Source organism: Cebus imitator, unplaced genomic scaffold (genome assembly GCF_001604975.1).
Source record: "Cebus imitator isolate Cc_AM_T3 unplaced genomic scaffold, Cebus_imitator-1.0 Scaffold166, whole genome shotgun sequence".
In the NCBI taxonomy this organism is placed as follows: Eukaryota; Metazoa; Chordata; class Mammalia; order Primates; family Cebidae; genus Cebus; species Cebus imitator.
In genome coordinates, this window is record NW_016107481.1 from 3622207 (window position 1) to 3640418 (window position 18212).

Sequence of the window (18212 nt, forward strand, 5' to 3'; positions counted from 1 at the left end):
ATGAATCCTCTCTCTTTTTTAAAAATTTTTGATGGAGTGTCACTCTGTCGCCCAGGCAGGAGTACAGTGGCGCAATCTCGGCTAACTGCAACCTCTGCCTCCTGGGTTCAAGCAATTCTCCTGCGTCAGCGTCCCAAGTAGCTGGGATTACAACCACCCACCAAGCCTGGCTAATTTTTGTGTTTTTATTAGAGATGGGGTTTCACCATGTTGGCCAGGCTGGTCTCAAACTCCTGACCTCAGGTGATCTGCCTGCCTCAGCCTCCCAAAGTGCTGGGATTACAGGCATGAGCTACTGCACCCGGCATGAATCCTTCTCTCTTATGTGAACTGGCCTGAGGCTCCAGTTTTGTACCCTTTTGTAATAATAATTCTATACAAAATATTTTTTCCAACATTTAGACCTTTATGAACAGAGGAAACAAATAGCTTTCATAATGTCGGATTATAGACTTATTTTTGTTGCAGAGAAGTATAATACAGCAGTCAATTAAAGATTCAAGCATAAAATATATTTGGATAATGTACTATGGGAGAAGTGGGATGAGAATATGACTTCAAGGAGAAAAAGGAATAATCTAAAATTACTTTGTTTCAGAAGAGCTTGTTTATGTACTTCTTAAATGGATGATGGTTATTTTAGTTAAGGGGCTGTTAGCTACTGAAGCAGATAAACCATCAAATCTCAATGGCTTAAGTTGAAATTTACGTAAGTCATGTAAAAATCTAATGGCTACTAGGCAGTGGGTGTTAATGGGAGATTGGAAGGCAGTGGTTGGAGGAAATGGTCTTTGCTTAATATAGTCAGTCAATCAATATGTAGCTGGTAGAAGGGAAAAGAGAGAGAGCAGCATACAGATCGTGCATTGGCAGTTTTTATGGGCCAGACCAGGAAGTAGCATAAGTCACTTTCACTCACATTCTGTTGCCCTGAATTCATTCTACACAGCCACACCTAGTTTCAAGGGGTGCTTTTTATCCACAAAGAAGAGAAAGTGGGATTGGTAAACAGCTAGTTGATCTGTAATTCTAGAGTGGAGATAAAATTGCTAAAATATTTAGATTTATTTTTTGTACAATAAAAAGAGCAAAGTCACGGGTCTACTTTTAATGTCAGCATCTAAACAGCAAAGGAAAATGTATCTTTTGTGAAGACAGCCCATTGAGATTTGGGTTTGAAACATCTTTAGTTGGAGCAAGCAGGCATTCACAATCTGACAGATTTTTCTAGTTTATAATTTGTCGCAAGGTTGTTTATGCATAAGCTTCCCCTCATCGAACTTCAGAAGAAAAAGAGTTTCAGTTTTGGTGAGTCCAAGTCAGAAAAATGGAAGAAAAATTGAGAAACATTTGTTGGTGTAAGCTATAAATGGCTTAAAAGAAAAATGTTTTCTTTAGGAAAAAAAGAATCAGCAATGTTTCAAACAAAAAGTTGTCGTTAAAAAACAATTTCCGTTATTCATCATTTCAAAACTATTGTTCCATTTGGTGATACATTAGCAATTTTATGAGTCCACTTTTGTTCTCTTAGTGTTCTGAAATTATTTTACCCCATCTAATGATTAAATCTTGATTTCCTTTAAAAAAATTTTTTAAAGGATGAGCTTGCTGTTAAAAAAGAAGAAGAAAAAATTTTAAATAGAGATAAGGTCTTGCTATGTTGCTCAGGCTGGTCTTTAACTCCTGGCCTCAAACGATCATTCTGCCTTGGCCTCCTAAAGTGCTGGGACTACAGACATGATTCAATCTTAAAGTCATCAGAAACATGTATTCAAGATTATGTGTTGTAGTCTTTTCCATGAATTTCCTTAAAGACACAAAATTTTAAGATTTATAAAGGGAGAGACCAAGGCAGGCAGATCACCTGAGGTCAGGAATTTGAGACTAGCCTGGCCAAATGGCAAAACCCTGTCTCTATTAAAAATACAAAAAAATTAGCTGGATGTGGTGGCGCACACCTGTAGTCCCAGCTACTCAGGAGGCTGAGGCACGAGAATCACTTGAACCTGGGAGGCAGAGGTTGTAGTGAGCCGAGATCACGCCACTGCACTCCAGCCTGAGTGACAGGAAAGATTCATATAGAGCTTCGGAAAACAAGAGCATAAGGATAAAACCACAGATGCTTAATTGTGGACAATAAGACTTAAAATGACCTTGATTAAAGATGCAATTGACAAGGAAATTTGGTCATTTTTGTGGTCTACCACAACTTTACACAATATCCATAATTATGACTGGTAACACATATCAGGACGTATCAGATTTTTAAGAATCACATATAATTTTGGAACACATACTAACACATTTATACAAAAATGACTCAAAAAAAGGCTAAACATTGCTACCAATTGCCAACTCCCAATCAGAATATGCTTAAATCTACCTGTGACTTGGAAGCCCCCACTTTGAGTTGTCCCGTCCTTCCAGATCAAGCCAATTTAAATCTTGCATGTATTGATTGATGTTTTGTGCCATATGATTTAGCTTTGTCTCTACCCAAAATCTCATCTTGAATTTTAATACCCATACTCCCTATGTGTCAAGGGCAGGACCAGGTGGAGGTAATTGGATCATGGAGGCAGTTTCCTACATGCAGTTTTCATGATAGTGAGTGAGTCTCATGAGATCTAATGGTTTTATAACTCTCTGTCATTTCCTCTGCTGCCACTCACTACAACCTGCCACCCTTTGAAGAAGGTCCTTGCTTCTCTTTCACCTTCCACCATGGTTGAAAATTTCCTGAGGCCTCCCCAGCCATGCAGAACTGTGAGCCAATTAAACCTCTTCTATTTATAAATTAATTACCCAGTGTCAGGTATTTCTTCATAGCAGTATGAGAACAAACTAATACAGAAAATTGATGCTGAGGTAGTGGGGCACTGCTATAAGGATATCCAAAACTGTGGAAGTGACTTTGGAACTGGGTAATAGGCAGAGGTTGGAACACTTTGGAGGGCTCAGAAGAAGACAGGAAAATGTGTGAAAGTTTGGAACTTCCTAGAAACTTGTTGAATGGCCTTGACCAAAATGCTGATAGTACTATGGACAATGAAGTCCAGGCTGAGTTGGTTTCAGATGGAGATGAGGAACTTTTTGGGAACTAGAATAAGTGACTCTTGCTTTCACAGAGACTGGCAGCATTTTACCCCTTCCCTAGAGATCTGTGGAACTTTGAACTTAAGAGAGATGATTTAGGGTATCTGGAAGAAGGAATTTCTAAGCAGCAAAGTATTCAAGAAGTGAACTGGCTTTTTCTGAAAGCATACAGTTATATGTGTTCACAAAGAAATGGTCTGAAATTGGAGCTTATATTTAAAAGGGAAGCAGAGCACAAAAATTCTGAAAATTTGAAGCCTGACCACCATGTAGTAGAAAAGAAAAACCCATTTTCCGGGGAGAAATTCAAGCTACTGGCTGTAGAAACCTGCATAAGTAAAGAGAAACTGCTTAGTAATAGCCAAGACAATGGGGAAAGTGTCTCCAGGGCATTTCAGAGATCTTCCTGGCAGCCCCTCTCATCACAGGCCTGGAAGCCTATGAGGGAAAAATGGTTTGGTGGGTGGCCCGCTGCTCTGTACAGCCTCAGGACATGGCATCCTGTGTGCCAGCTGCTCCAACTCCAATCATGGCTAAGAGGAGCCAAGGTACAGCTCAAATCATTGCTTCAGAGGGTGCAATTCCCAAGCCTTGGCAGCTTCCATGCGGTGCTGGGCATGCAGGTGTGCAGAAGACAAGAGTTAAGCTTTGAGAGTCTCTGCGTAGGTTTCAGCCTGGATGTCCAGGAAGAAGTCTGCTCCAGGAGCAGAGCCTGCATGGAGAACCTTGAGTAAGGCAATGCAGAGGAGAAATATGGAATTGGAGCCCCCACTCTGTCCCCACTGGGGCACTGCCTAGTGAAGCTGTGAGAAAAGGGCCATCGTCCTCCAGAACCCCAGAATGGTAGATCCACCAACAGCTTGCACTGTGTACCTGGAAAAGCCTCAGGAATTCAACAGTAACATGTGAACGCAGCCACGGGGGCTGTACCCTGCAGAGCCACAGGGGCGGAGCTGCCCAAGGCCTTAGGAGAACACGTCTTGCATCAGTGTGCCCTGGATGTAAGACATGGAGTAATAGGTGATTATTTTGGAGCTTTAATATTTAATTGCTGCCCTTTTGGGTTTTGAACTTGCATGGGGCTTATAGCCCTTTGTTTTAGCCAATTTCTCTTATTTGGAATGGGATCATTTACCTAATGCCTATATCCCCATTGTTTCTTGGAAGTAACTAACTTACTTTTGATTTTACCTTCCCAGTAGCTGAAACTACAGATGCATGCCAGCACGACTATTATTATTATTATTATTATTATTGTTATTATTATTTTGGTATTTTTTGTAGAGACAGGGTTTTGCCACATTGGCCAGGCCAGTCTCATAAGGACTGTTGGATTAGACTTTTAAAGGCCTCTTAATGCTAAGAAGTGAACCCAAGGATTCACCATTAGACTGTGCCTATAATAACTGTACATTTGGTGGAATGTCTCTGTTCTCAAGATGCTGGCCTCAAATGATCTGCCCACCTCAGCTTCCCAAAGTGCTGGGATTACAGGCATGAGCCACCAGACCCAGCTACATCAGCATGCTTTTGATATTAATGTTCAAATTTTAGATAAACTTATATATAATTCCCTTCTAATTTTAGCCAACTTGATCACATATAAAATTTCTTTCCCAAGATTAGTCTTCCACAAACCTTCTGCAACTTACTTAAACCTTCAGTTTGGTCCTTTACTGACTTTTTATATTGATATTCCACCTTAGGACAAAAATTTACTTTTGTTTTCTTCCTATTATTCTGACTATGCCAAGTTCTCCCTTATGCAAAAGAAACAATTACTCTTTTCAACTTTCTTTACCAAAAACACATCTTTCTTACTTTGTTTTTTAGACAGGGTCTCTTTCTTTGTTACCTAGGCTGGAATGCAGTGGCACAATCATGGTGAAGCAGGAAAGACCATGAAACAAACCTCTTGAACACCGAACTGGGAAGGAAGTGGTGATTTATTCGACCGAGAACTGTGGTGACATGTAACAGCCAAGCTCTCCAACAAAGAAAATCCTTGCCCTTTTAAAGGCCTATAACTCTAGAAATTACATGTGAAAGAGTCTTGATCCATGAAGTAGGTGTGGAATATATGACTTAAGTTGGGGGGTTTGATCATGGTTAAGTAAAAACAATGCCTTCCAGAAAGATTCCTCCATACCATGTTTGTGATCTACAGATGGGATTGTGGTTAGCAGTAGGGGTCTTATCCTTAACCTGGCTGGCAGCGCCAACCAGTCCCTCTTCTGGCTGACTTCTAACTTCTTCTTTTGACATGCAGTGTAGAAGGCTGAAGAGGATTAAATGTCTCTCCTCACTCCCCTCTTTGAGACTCTCACCTATAACATTAGTGAGAGGTCTCACTCTCATTCTCATTTTCATGCTCTTCTGAAGAAACTGATTGATAATGATGCATATAATATACTTGTGATTGGTTTTTTGGTTAACTACAACAGTGATGAATCCTCTAGTCATCTGAAGGAACAGGGGAAGCAAACAAGGGGGGAAAGCATCTATTATTATTACAACACTTATGATGGAGAGCCTTGAATCCTCCTATGGATGAGAACCAACCTCCAAACAAGGACTCAGAGCTAAATCAGTGCTATACCTGCACAGGCACGTGTGCCAGTTTGGTCATGTTTCTTACAATATTGTCAACTGCTTGACCCTGGTCATCTATGTGTAGGCAGCAGTTGGTTAGATTGAATTTTCCTCAGACTCCTCCTTTAGCTGCTAGCAAATAATTTAAGGCCAACCAGTTCTGATAAATCGCATTTCTCATTTGAGTTTCTTGTCAGGCCAAAATGGACAGAGTTTTCCCATTTTATTAGCGAGTATTTCCAAAACAGTCTGCAACTGGGTGATCTGATTGAACATGTAAATAGGAGTCCAGCATCCCCATGAGCCATCTTCTGCCCATATGGCTGGCCCATAATACTCAATAATTCTCTCCGATGGCCACTTATCATTTTTCCATTCATGTATCTTTATACTTATTTTCTCCTGGGTGGAGCAGACCAGATATCCTAACAGCTCACCTGTCTTAACAGATAATAGAAAAAAAGGTTTGATGATGCCTGTGATACAGCTACCTGACTATCTTTCAGGCAGTTGTATATATGCTCTATGTTCACATATTCAATACAACCCAGCTGGGACCGTCCAGTCTCTCCAATCCCCAGGATGATTTCAAGCATCCTGTAATCTTGGAAATTTTAGGAGGGGGTTCTTCTCTGTGTAATTTGAGCTCCACCAGGCTACAGTGTCCACTGTTCCTTTACACAGTTGTTGCCTTAAGCAGCTAAGCTTTCCTCCTGGAACAGTGAAGTCTTTTCCTTCTCTGGCCAAATAGTATTGTCCAATAATTGAAACCTTTAAAACCCAGAAACTCTTGGTTTGAATTCTTTGAACTGAGGTCAGGTCAGGGACAGGATCAGAGGGTACTAACTCACGGGTTTCCCATGGCCACCTGTCACCCATAGTAGTTGCTTCACATACATAGCAAGAAGTGACATTAAGAGAATGGGCCACATTTTCAGCAAGTTGGAGGAACAAGTTCTTTGTCTTTTTTGGAAGCTCTGGCGTTGTCTCATTTAATATGTCATAGAAGGGTGGATAAACTGGCTGGGCTGAACATTTCTGGATTTTTCCCTGAATCTGGATACTGACTCCAGGGCCACATCATTTTCCATCAATTCCTAGCACTACACTCTCTCCTTTTTCCCATTTGGGGTCCTGGGGGGTTTGTGATTATTAATTCTACTGGATTATAATGTCCTGAGATGCAGGGGACATTACCCCATGGAATGGTGTCCCTCCCTTTTACAAGGCAAACAGGATTATTTTTATCATTTTTCTAAGTGGCCCAGGTGATGCATGACCAATAAGGGCAGTCATAGCACCAGTAGGTTTTCTGGCAGATATACTTATGGGCTTCCCTTCTCCTCTGTTTTAGCTATTAACTTAGTAGGGCTCTTCCATCAACCTGCTAGGAGTTTAATTTCAAAAGTCATATGCATAGGGGGGTTCTGATGGATTGTAGCAGACATCAGGTTGCCTATCCCCTGGGTTACAAACCTTATACTGAGCACCATTATATAAACAGATTCCCTCTTATGTCCCTGTGCATTCATAATAACTATAGAACAAAAGAATGGCAGTAATTTTCCATCCTACCTCTGTAACCTGGTGCACACACTGAGAGCATTGTCCAAAATCAGTTAATGTCCCTACTGTACAAGTCCAAATTTTAAGGAGAATAAGTCCCACGATGAATTTCCTCATGCTTTGACCATGTGTGGACCAGCCAGCTTCCAGGATATGGCTGGAGCAGGGATTGTTGTCCTTCTTAAGGTGATTCTGCAGTTGTTGTCTGGGTCTGGTCTAGCTTCCCAAGTTTCAGCTGCTGCAGGTTTCACACTGCTGTAGTGAATCCAGGCTGGGATTCCCTTTACCTTTACGGCTATGGGAGCGGTCAGGATCACGGTCTGGGGTTCTTTCCACCATGGCTTCAGAGGGGTTACATTCCAGTCCTTTATCCACATGCAATCAATCACCTGGTGAGAAAGGGTAAACTGGGGAGAATAAGCTTACAGGACATCTTTCATTTACCCAGGATATCCTGAGTGATTTTTCCTAGAGCTTGTAACTGTCATCCTAGCTCAATCTCTCCCCACTCCCAAGGAGTTCCCTGCAGTTCCTGCAATATGGGAGGAGGCCTATGATACAAGACTTTATAGGAGGAATATCCCATCTTCTTAGAGGGAGTACATCTAATTTTGAATAACACCAAGGGAAGTGCCTGCACCCCCTTTAATCCTGTTTCCTGATACATTTTCCCTAAGCTATTCTTAATGGTCTGGTTCATCCATTCCACCTTTCTGGAACTCCGTGGTCGTGCAGTTTCCAAGTAATACCCAATGCCATTGCTGTTTTCCAGACCAAATCTGCCACAAATGCTGGTCCATTGTCTAATCCGATGCTTAGTGGCAGTCCAAGCCTAGGGATCAGATCTCAAAGAAGCACAAGGGTTACTTCATGGACCTTTTCATTCCTAGTCAGGAAGGCCTCTACCCACCCAGAGTGTGTGCACACCAGGACCAACAAGTACTTATGTCCCCCACACTTGGGCATTTCAGTGAAATCTACCTGAAGGTCTTCAAACGGAGCTGCTCCATAAGCTTGAATGCCAATGGGAATAGTTGGATCTTGCCTTGCATTGTGCTGCCAACATGTAATGCATCGCTGTGCCACAGTTTTGGTCAGGGCTGATAAGTGTGAGATATAAAAATACCGGCCTAACAACTTCTCAAGTGACTTGACCTAAATGAGTGGTTTCATGTATGGCCTGTACAACCACTGTCCCCAATAGCTGCAGCACTGCTACGCTTCCATCTGGCAGCTGGATCCATCCTTCTTTAATTATTTGCCCCCTGCTTAGTGACTTCATAAAGGGGTTTGGCCAGTACCACAAAGTTTGGAATTCACAGTTTACAGAAACCCATGGCTCCCAGGAACTCTCTCACCTGCCTTCTAGTCTCTTACCTGCCTTTTAGTCTTGGATCCTGGCAGGTTGCAAATGACTTGTTTCCTCTTTGCTCCTAGGCTACACTCTCTCTGCTGGATGGTGAACCCCAGATTTTGCACTTGCTGTCAGCAAACCTGGGCTTTCCTTTCAGACACTTTATACCCACAGTGCTCGAGATGCCAAAGTAAAGTATCTGTTCTGTTAGCGCACCCGACTGCCATGGGGTGTCCCAATAAAAAGCCATTAGCATATTGGAGCAGCACGCAGCCTAAGTCCTTAGCAGGAAACTTCTGGAGGTCATGGGCTAGTGCCTTCCCAAAGATGGTGGGCCACGAAACAAACCTCTCGAACACTGAACTGGGAAGGAAGTGGTGATTTATTTGGCTGGGAGCTGCGGCAGCATAGATGCCTAACAGCCAAGATCTCCGACAAAGAAAATCCTTGCCCTTTTAAAGGTCTACAACTCTAGAAAGTACATGTGAAAGGGTCTTGATCCATGAAGTAGGCATGGGGTACGTGACTTAGGTGGGGGATTCGATCGTGTTTAAGTAAAAACAATGCCTTCTGGAAAGATTCCTCCATACCATATCCATAATCTATAGATGGGATGTGGTTAGCAGTAGGGATCTTATCCTTAACCTGGCTGGACGCGCCAACAGGTCCCTCCTCTGGCTGACTTCTAACTTATCCTTTTGAGATGCAATGTAGAAGGCTGAAGAGTATTAAGGGTCTCCTTCCTCAATGGCTCATTGTAGCCTCGACCTCATGGGCTCAAGCAATCATCCTGCATCAGCCTCCTGAGGAGCTGAGAATATAGATGTGCATTACTGCACCTGACTAATAATACAAATTATACAAATTATACAAATGCTATGTTGCCCATAGTGTCTCAAACTCCTGAACTCAACCCATTCTTCTGCCCCAGCCTCCCAAAGTACTAAGATTACAGATGTGAGCCACCATGCCTGGCCCACATCTTACTTTCTTTATATACTCTGTATATAGAATTGTTTTTCTTATATCTTGTGGTTTTAATTATATACATATTAACTACGATTTTAACTCTTAGCAACCGTAATATCTAGTGAAAACCTAGGAAGTGAGTAATTTTAAACTTCTGTACCAGTATTTGTAGATGAAGCCCATTTCATAATTTTTAGAAAGATATTCATTATTTTTTTATTAACAGATTGAAGTATTTTTAGCCTTTCTATATAAATGACTCACACATTGTATGATTATCTAATACTTAATTTACATGACATGACTTTAAGTTTCTGAAAAAGATTTTAAAACTATCAGAAGTTCACTTATAAACTGTTATTGCATTTATATTTATATTACTTATCCATTCTTTTTAATTTAATTTAATTTTTATTTTCTTTTTCCCTTCAGATGACATATTTATTAATTCTTATCAATTATGCTTGAACAGTTTATTAAACAAGGGTAGGCTATTTAGAGGTTAGGAATTGGTTGAACTATTGTTTTAGTTGTAAACTCATGTCCTCCTTTGCTTTCCTTCTCTGTTTAACTTTTCTTCCTTTTCTTCCCTGGTTAGAGTATGGGACATTTGACTCACAACATTAATTAGATCATGAGTTTGACAGGTAGTCCAACTGGGGTATTGTCTCTAATATAATTATCAACTCTCATCTGATTTGTTTATTAAGTTTGAGTTAAGGAGTATCATTTTGGTGGTTAGCATCTTTCTTCTTTTAGGCTTGAATATTGTTTAAACACTTTTTCAACTGTCTCATAGTGTGATATTATAGGCCCATCAAGATTCTGTTGGTATTACTGTATTTTGTTCAATCCAACTATTCTTTAGAGAACTAGGGAATAGTATATAGCAAAGCTTTGGCAATATTGTAGGCCAATTCACAATCTGCTTCCAAAAATTTGTGGAAGTCTAAATCCTTTAGTGTCTAAAGGATTTCTCCAATCTACATTTGCTATCTAATATTTGGTTTTACTTTCTGACACTAATATTTGAGCCAATTGATATGAATCAGAAAATCAGGATCATAAATTCAAATGTTTGATTTTAATGTTCTAGGGAGTTTAATAGGGTCCTGAAGAGAATCATTAAATCCTTTATGCCTTTAAGTTCAACTTTTGACCATCATTGATAAACCTATGCAGGTTCTCCTCTACTGAACACAGAGTGTTCCCAAAATGGAGCCAAAACAGCAGAAGAAGGAGGAGGAGGAGGAAGGGGAACTAAATCAGGACAATGAGGTTTTGACAAAACAGAAAGAGGAGCTGAAGGATGAGGAGAAATTTTGGCAGTCTTTTTCAATTCCGAAATTATTGTAGACAAGTTTTGTTTTTCTCTTGCAAAGAAATGACTTTTCAGAGTCTTTTTTAGAAGCTTCTAAGTACCATTGAAAATAGCTCTCCCTTTGGCATGAAGTACAAAAAAAAAACAAAAGAAAGAAAGAAAATAAAACACACACACACGCACACGCACACGCACACGCACACAGAAAATAGCTTTCCCAGTGATTTTGTTTTTACTTTAGAGCTGGCTTTTTCTGAGTGTGTCATTATCATCTATTGATAGCCGAGGAAATTGAGGCCCTGAAAAGATAAATAATCACTCACCCTTACTAAGCACCTCTTACACTAGGCACTGTCCAAAGCACTTTACAAAAGAGGGAAATAAGCTTAGAGATGGAGAAGAGGCAAACTAGAAAGAATTAGAGAAAGACAGCATGATGAAACTCACTGTGAGGCTGGCACAAGGTGTGGTGAAAAGAAGCGTATGATAAAGAGAGAGATATAATGATTAGTTAGGGAGCAAATCACACTGAATGAGTATTGGATTTGGGTAGGAATTGAGTACTGGTCCTGCTACTAACTCAACATGTTTAGACAGACTATTAGAAGTTAAGAACATGGTTTCTGAATTTCAGCTGCCCAGGTTTGAAATTTTCTTCTTTAGCACCTTTAAGAAGATACAAGGCCTCTTTGTGCCTTAGTTTACTCACAGTAGAAGAGATAGTGTTATCTCCCTCATAGGATTGTTGAGAAGATGAGAGTTAATGGCCATTTCTATTAATAGCAATTTAGCTTGTTACAGACTAACTCTCCTGCTGAGAACAGCTAAAAACACTGCAAAATGTTTTTGGAAATAAATGACTGAAGGTTTTGAAGAGCTACCTAGGCAACAAAGACATTAGAAGTCAAGATCCTAGAAGGAAAGAATGCACAGAGAGAGGTAAGATGTTTGGCAATTCTTTTTTTCTTTTATTTTTATTTATTTACATATTTTTAGTTTTTTACTTTCATCTTTCTTTCCTAGTACCAATTATTATTGACTAAGAGATTGAGAAAGTATACAGAGCTGCTTGCAGTCATATAGAACTATGTGAAGAAAAACTGCACTTCAGGGCCTATCAAAAAGGAGAGATCTTAATATATACTCCAGTTTTCCAGTTGGGATTCCCCAGAGTCTACACCTTAGGGTTGTAAATATACAAGCCACTATAAAAACTGACTCCTTGGTTCAAATCAGGTCAGTCCCTCCTTTTATTAAGGTGACTTGACTCTACTGAAACTGTCTGAAAGGGGAAGAAAGAAAAGTCAATAAAGGGTATATTTAGAAGTTGGTTACTATGATGGTCACTTGGGACCTTGCTGTAATTTAAATGTCCCTCCAAAATTCATGATAAAACTTGATTCCCAATACAAAAGTATTAAGAGAGGGACCTTTAAGAAATGATTAGGCCATGAAGGCTCCACCCTCATGGATGGTATTAATACCCTTATAAGGGCTTGAGGGGGTGAGTTCACTCTCTTTTTGCCCCTTCTGCCATGTGAGAATGCAGCAAGGAAGTGTTAGGAAACAGAAAACATCTTATCAGACACCTTGACCTTGAACTTCCCAGCCTCCACAAATGTAAGATATAGATTTATATCATTTATCAATTATTCAATCTGTGTTTTTTCTTCTTTTTTGAGATGAAGTCTTGCTCGGTTGCCCAGCCTGGAGTGCAGTGGCACAATCTTGGCTTATTACAACCTCTGCCTCCCAGACTGAAGTGATTCTCCTTCCTCAGCCTCCTGAGTAGCTGGAGTTACAGTTGTCCATTACCACATTTGGCTAATTTTTGTATTTTTAGTGGAGTTGGGGTTTCATGTTGGTCAGGCTGGTCTTGAACTCCTGACCTCAAGTGCTCCTCTTGCCTTGGCCTCCCAAAGTGCTGTGATTATAGGAGTGAGCCACTGCATCCAGCCAGTCTGTGGTATTTTGTTATAGCAGCAGGAACAGATGAAAAGAGTTCCCAACATTACTGGAGACCCTCTGAAGAACCATGTAAAACATATCTTAGAACAGAATCATCCTACTGGAAGATGGAAAGACTAAGGCATTCTTTCACTAATGCCTGCTCTCCATTCAGTTGAGGGTTAACTCTCCCACATTCCTAGGTTCCACTTGCTCATGGCTGAGTGGCCTTTTGCAGCTTTGGAGAAATCAGAGCATAGATGGGCATGTGCTTGATGTAGCACTCTGTAAAAGCTACACGGAGCTGTCCACCATGGCTGCGCTGAAATTAGTAATATGAAGGAGATGTGATATAGTGTATCAGAAGCCTCCTCTACATATAGAACACAGGCACAGGTCTAACATGCATGTGATTCAAGTCCTAGGAGGACAAGATAGTGGATTAGAGAAAAAAAGAGAAGAGGAGAAGAGAAAGATTGCAGAAGCAATGTCAAAATAGGTTATAGCCACACATTTTCTATAAATAAAGTCCTTCACAGGACAAGAAAAAGCAATCCTAAAATTCAGGTAGCAAAAAAATGAGCTCATGACACAATATACTAAGCAAACAGAACAAATCTGGAAGCATCACATTATCCAACTGATATGGTTTGGCTCTGTGTCCCCACCCAAATCTCATCTTGAATTGTAATCCCCATGTGTCAAGGGAGGGGCCTGCTGGGAGGTGATTGAATCATGGGGGCAGACTTCCCCATCACTGTTCTGGTGATATTGAGTGAGTTTTCATGAGAATTGATGGTTTAAAAGTGTGGCTTTCTTCACTCTGTCTCTCTCTTACTGCCTTGTGAAGAAAGTATTTGCTTCTCCTTTGTCCTCTGCCATGATTGTAAGTTTCCTGAGGCCTCCCCAGCCATGCAGAACTGTGAGTCAATTAAACCTCTTTTCTTCATAAATTACCCAGTCTCAGGTAGTTCTTTATAGCAGTGTCAAAATGGACTAATATAGAAAATTGCTACCAGGAGTGGGGCATTGCTATAAAGATATCTGAAAATGTGGAAGCAACTTTGGAACTGGGAAACAGCCAGAGGTTGGAACAGTTTGGAGGGCTCAGAAGAAGACAGGAAGATATGGGACAGTTTGGAACCTCCTAAAAACTTGTTGAATGGATTTGATCAAAATGCTGATAGTGATATGGACAATGAAGTCCAGGCTAAGGAGTTCTCAGACAAAGATGAGAAACTTACTAGAAACTGGAGAAAGGATCACTCTTGCTATGCATTAGCAAAGATACTAGCAACATTTTACCCCTGTCCTAGAGACCTGTGGAACTTTGAAGTTGAGAGAGATAATTTAGGGTATCTGGTAGAAGGAATTGCTAAGCAGCAAAGCATTCAAGAGGTGACCTGGCTTTTTCTGAAAGCATACAGTCCATATGTGTTCACAAAGACATGGTGTGAAATTTAAACTTATGTTTAAAAGGGAAGTAGATTGTAAAAGTTTTGAAAATTTGAAGCCTGCCCATGTAGTAGAAAAGAAAAAAACATTTTCTGGGGAGAAATTCAGCCATATTGTGCAGAAATTTGCATAAGTAAAGAGAAGCTGAATGTGAATCACCAAGACAATGGGGAAAATGTTTCCAGGGCATTTCAGTGATCTTCAAGGCACCCCTCCCATCACAGACCTAGAGCCCTAGGAGGCAAAAATGTTTTCATGCCAGGCCCAAGGCCTGGCTGCTCTGTGCAGCCTTGGAACATGACGCCTGTGTCCCAGTCACTCCACTTCCAGCCATGGCTTAAAAGGGGCCAAGGTACAACTTGGGTCATTGCTTCAGAGGGTGCAAGCCCCAAGCCTTGTCAGCTTCCATGTGGTGCTGGGCCTGCGGGTGAGCAGAAGACAAGAGTTGAAGTTTGGGAGCCTCTGCCTAGATTTCAGAGGATGTATGGAAATGCCTGGATGTCCAGGCAGAAGTCTGCTGCAGGGGCAGAGCCCTCATGGAGAGCCTCTGCTACAGCATTGCAGAGGGGAAATGTGGGGTTGGAGCCCCTACACAGATTCCCCACTGGGGCACTGCCTAGTGGAGCTGTGAGAAGAGGGCCACCATTCTCAGACCCCAAAATGGTAGATCCACTGACAGCTTGCACTGTGTGGCTGGAAAAGTCACAGGTGATCAACACCAGCCTGTGAAAGCAGTTGCAGGGGGTGTACCCTGCAGAGCCACAGGGGCAGAGCTTCCCATGCCTTGAGAGACCACCTCTTGAAGCAGTGTGCCCTGGATGTAAGACATGGAGTCAAAGGAGATTATTTGGAGCCTTATGATTTAATTGCTGCCCTGTTGGGCTTGCTGGGGCTTTTTGCTTCATTGTTTTAGCCAATTTCTCCCATTTAAAATGGGAACATCTATCCAATGCCTGTACTCCCATTGTATCATGAAAGTAACTAACTTGCTTTTGATTTTACATGCTCATAGTGGAAAGGGACTTGCCTTGTCTCAGATGAGACTTTGGATTTGGGTTTTTGGGTTAATACTGGAATGAGGTAAGACTTTGGGGGACTGTTGGGAAGGCATGATTGTGTTTGAAATGTGAGAAGGCCATGAGATTTGGGAGGCACCAGGAGGAGAATGATATAGGTTGTCTCTCTGTCCCCATCCAAATCTTATCTTGAATTGTAATCCCCATGTGTTGGGGGAGGGGCCTCATGGGATCTTATTTAATCATGGGGTTGGACTTCCACTGTGCTGTTCTCATGATAGTGAGTGTGTTCTCATGAGAGTTAATGGTTTAAAAGTGTGTAGCTTTCTTAGTGCACACTCTCTCTCCGGCTGCTTTTTGAAGAAGGTGCCTGCTTCTACTTTGCCTTCCACCATGATTGTAAGTTTCCTGAGGCCTCCCCAGCCATGCAGAACTGTGAGTCAATTAACCCTCTTTTCTTACCCAGTCTCAGGTAAGCTATTTGTAGCAGTGTGAAAACATACGAATACATCAACTTCACACTATACTACAAGGCTGTAGTTAGCTAAACAGCATGGTACTGATATAAAAATATAAAATAGACCAATGGAAAAGAATTGAGAAGCCAGAAATGAAGCCAAATACTTACAGCCAATTGATCTTGGACAGAGCATATAAAAACATAAATTGGAGAAAGGATACTCTATTCAATAAATGATGCTGGAAAAACTATTAAGCCACATGTAGAAGAATGAAACTGGATCCCCATCTCTCACCTTATACAAAAATCAACTCAAGAGGGATTAAAGACTTAAATCTAAAACCTGAAACCATAAAAATTCTAGAAGAATTCAACAAAGAATGCATGACTAAGACCTCCAAAGCAAATGCAACAACAACCAAAAAGTAAATAAATGGGACCTAATTAAACTAAAAAGCTCCTGCACAGCAAAAGAAATAATCAGCAGAGAAACAGTCACCCCAAAGAGTGGGAGAAAATTTTTGCAAACTATACATTTGACAAAAGACCAGCATCCAGAATCTACAAAGAACTCAAACAATGAGTAATTAAAAAACAAATAATCCCATCAAAAATTGGGAAAAGGATATGAGTAAAGGTGACCAAAAGTGGGCAAAGAACATTTCCACAAAGAAAATATACAAACAGCCAACAAATATGCAAAAGCATTCAACATCACTAGTTATCAGGGAAATGCAAATTGAAACCACAATAAGATATAACCTTACTCCTGCAAGAATGGCCATAATTAAAAAGTCAAAAAGCAATGGATGGCATCGATGTGCTAAAAAGAAACACTTTTACACTGCTGGTGGGAATGTAAATTAGTACAACTGCTATGGGAAACAGTTTGGAGATTCCTTAAGGAACTAAAAGTAGAACTACGATTCGATCCAGCAATACCACTACTGGGTATCTTCCCAAATGAAAATAAATCATTATATGAAAAAGACACACACGTGCATGTTTGTAGCAGCATAATTCACAATTGCAAAGATATGGAAACAACCTTACTGTCCATCAACCAACAAGTGGATAAAGAAAATGTGGCATATATACATGATAGAATACTATTCAGGCATAAAAAGGAACAAAATAATGTCTTTTGCAGCAACTTGGCTGGAGCCAGAAGCCATTATCCTATGTGAAGTAACTCAGGAATAGAAAATCAACTATCATATCTTCTCACTTATAAGTGGGAGGTAGGCTATGAGGATACAAAGGCATAAGAGTGACATACTAGACTTTGGGGACTTGTAGGAAGATCGGGAAGGGGATGAGCAATAAAGGACTGCATCTTGAAACCATCCTTTTCTTGGGGTTGTGCTACTGTCCAATGAGCACATAGCGAGGGCAGTACTGCTAACGCCTAAACAACACACTCGCATCAACTAAAGCTTTGCTTTACGTTGGTGCAATTTTTGGAAAAAAGGAAAACCCTTTAAAAAAAAGACTACATCTTGGATACAGTATACACTGCTCAGGTAATTGGTGCACTAAAATCTCAGAAATCACCTCTAATCAACTTATCCCTGTAACCAAAACCACCTGTACCCCCAAAACTATTGAAATAACAAAAACTGATAAAAATTCTAAAGCCACAATTCCATAATTTAAAATCTTCCACCAAGGAACTCTAAGTTAAGAGAATACTTTCACAAACTGACTCTGACCTACTCTATATAGGATAGGAGAAGCTACCTTTTTTCCTCCAGAATGATAAAAGGATTGGATTCCTTGGGCAATTCTAAAGTCTGGGTCCAGGAAAACAACCACCAACACAGGAATTATTATCAGTTTTAAAATTCTTCTTCTTCTTTGTCTTTAAAGTTATTCCACAGATATAAAGATCTGCTTCAAAAGCTTCAGAAACAGAAATGTTTTGGCTACATGTTTGCTTTATATATTGCAGTTCCCCCTTTCCATTAGATGTGTATTTTAATAGCTATGTAATAAAGATAAGTAATCTTCTGGCATTTTCATGCTCAAGTTTCCATTCTGGTTTTATGCATTTACCTTCTCTTTGTTACCTTAGAATCTTTCCTTATATACAGGTCCCTCAGGTTTTTATTCCAAGTTAGCTGGCCTTAGAGGGAGAGTTTTTTTGTTTTTGTGTTGTTTTGTTTCCTAAGACAGAGTTTTGCTCTGCCATCCAGGCTGGAGTGCAGTGGCCTGATTTCAGCTCACTGCAACATCTGCCTCCCTCCCAGGTAGCTGGGATTACAGGCACGCGCCACTATACCTAGCTATTTTTTTTTTTTTTTTGGGGTTTCACCATGTTGGACAGGCTGGTCTTGAGCTCCTGGCCTCAAGCAGTTCGCCTGCCTCGGCCTCCCAAAATGTTGGGATTACAGGCATGAGCCACTGCGCCCAGCTGAGAGAGAGTTTTTACGTTTA

General features: G+C 40.7%; 1 non-coding gene across 1 annotated transcript; it reads left to right on the top strand.

Moving 5' to 3' along the window:
• The first annotated feature begins 17118 nt into the window (after positions 1-17118).
• On the top strand, positions 17119-17244 carry LOC119473552. Its single transcript, XR_005202765.1, has one exon. It is a non-coding gene; the product is annotated as a U4atac minor spliceosomal RNA (small nuclear RNA).
• Positions 17245-18212: the final 968 nt, after the last annotated feature.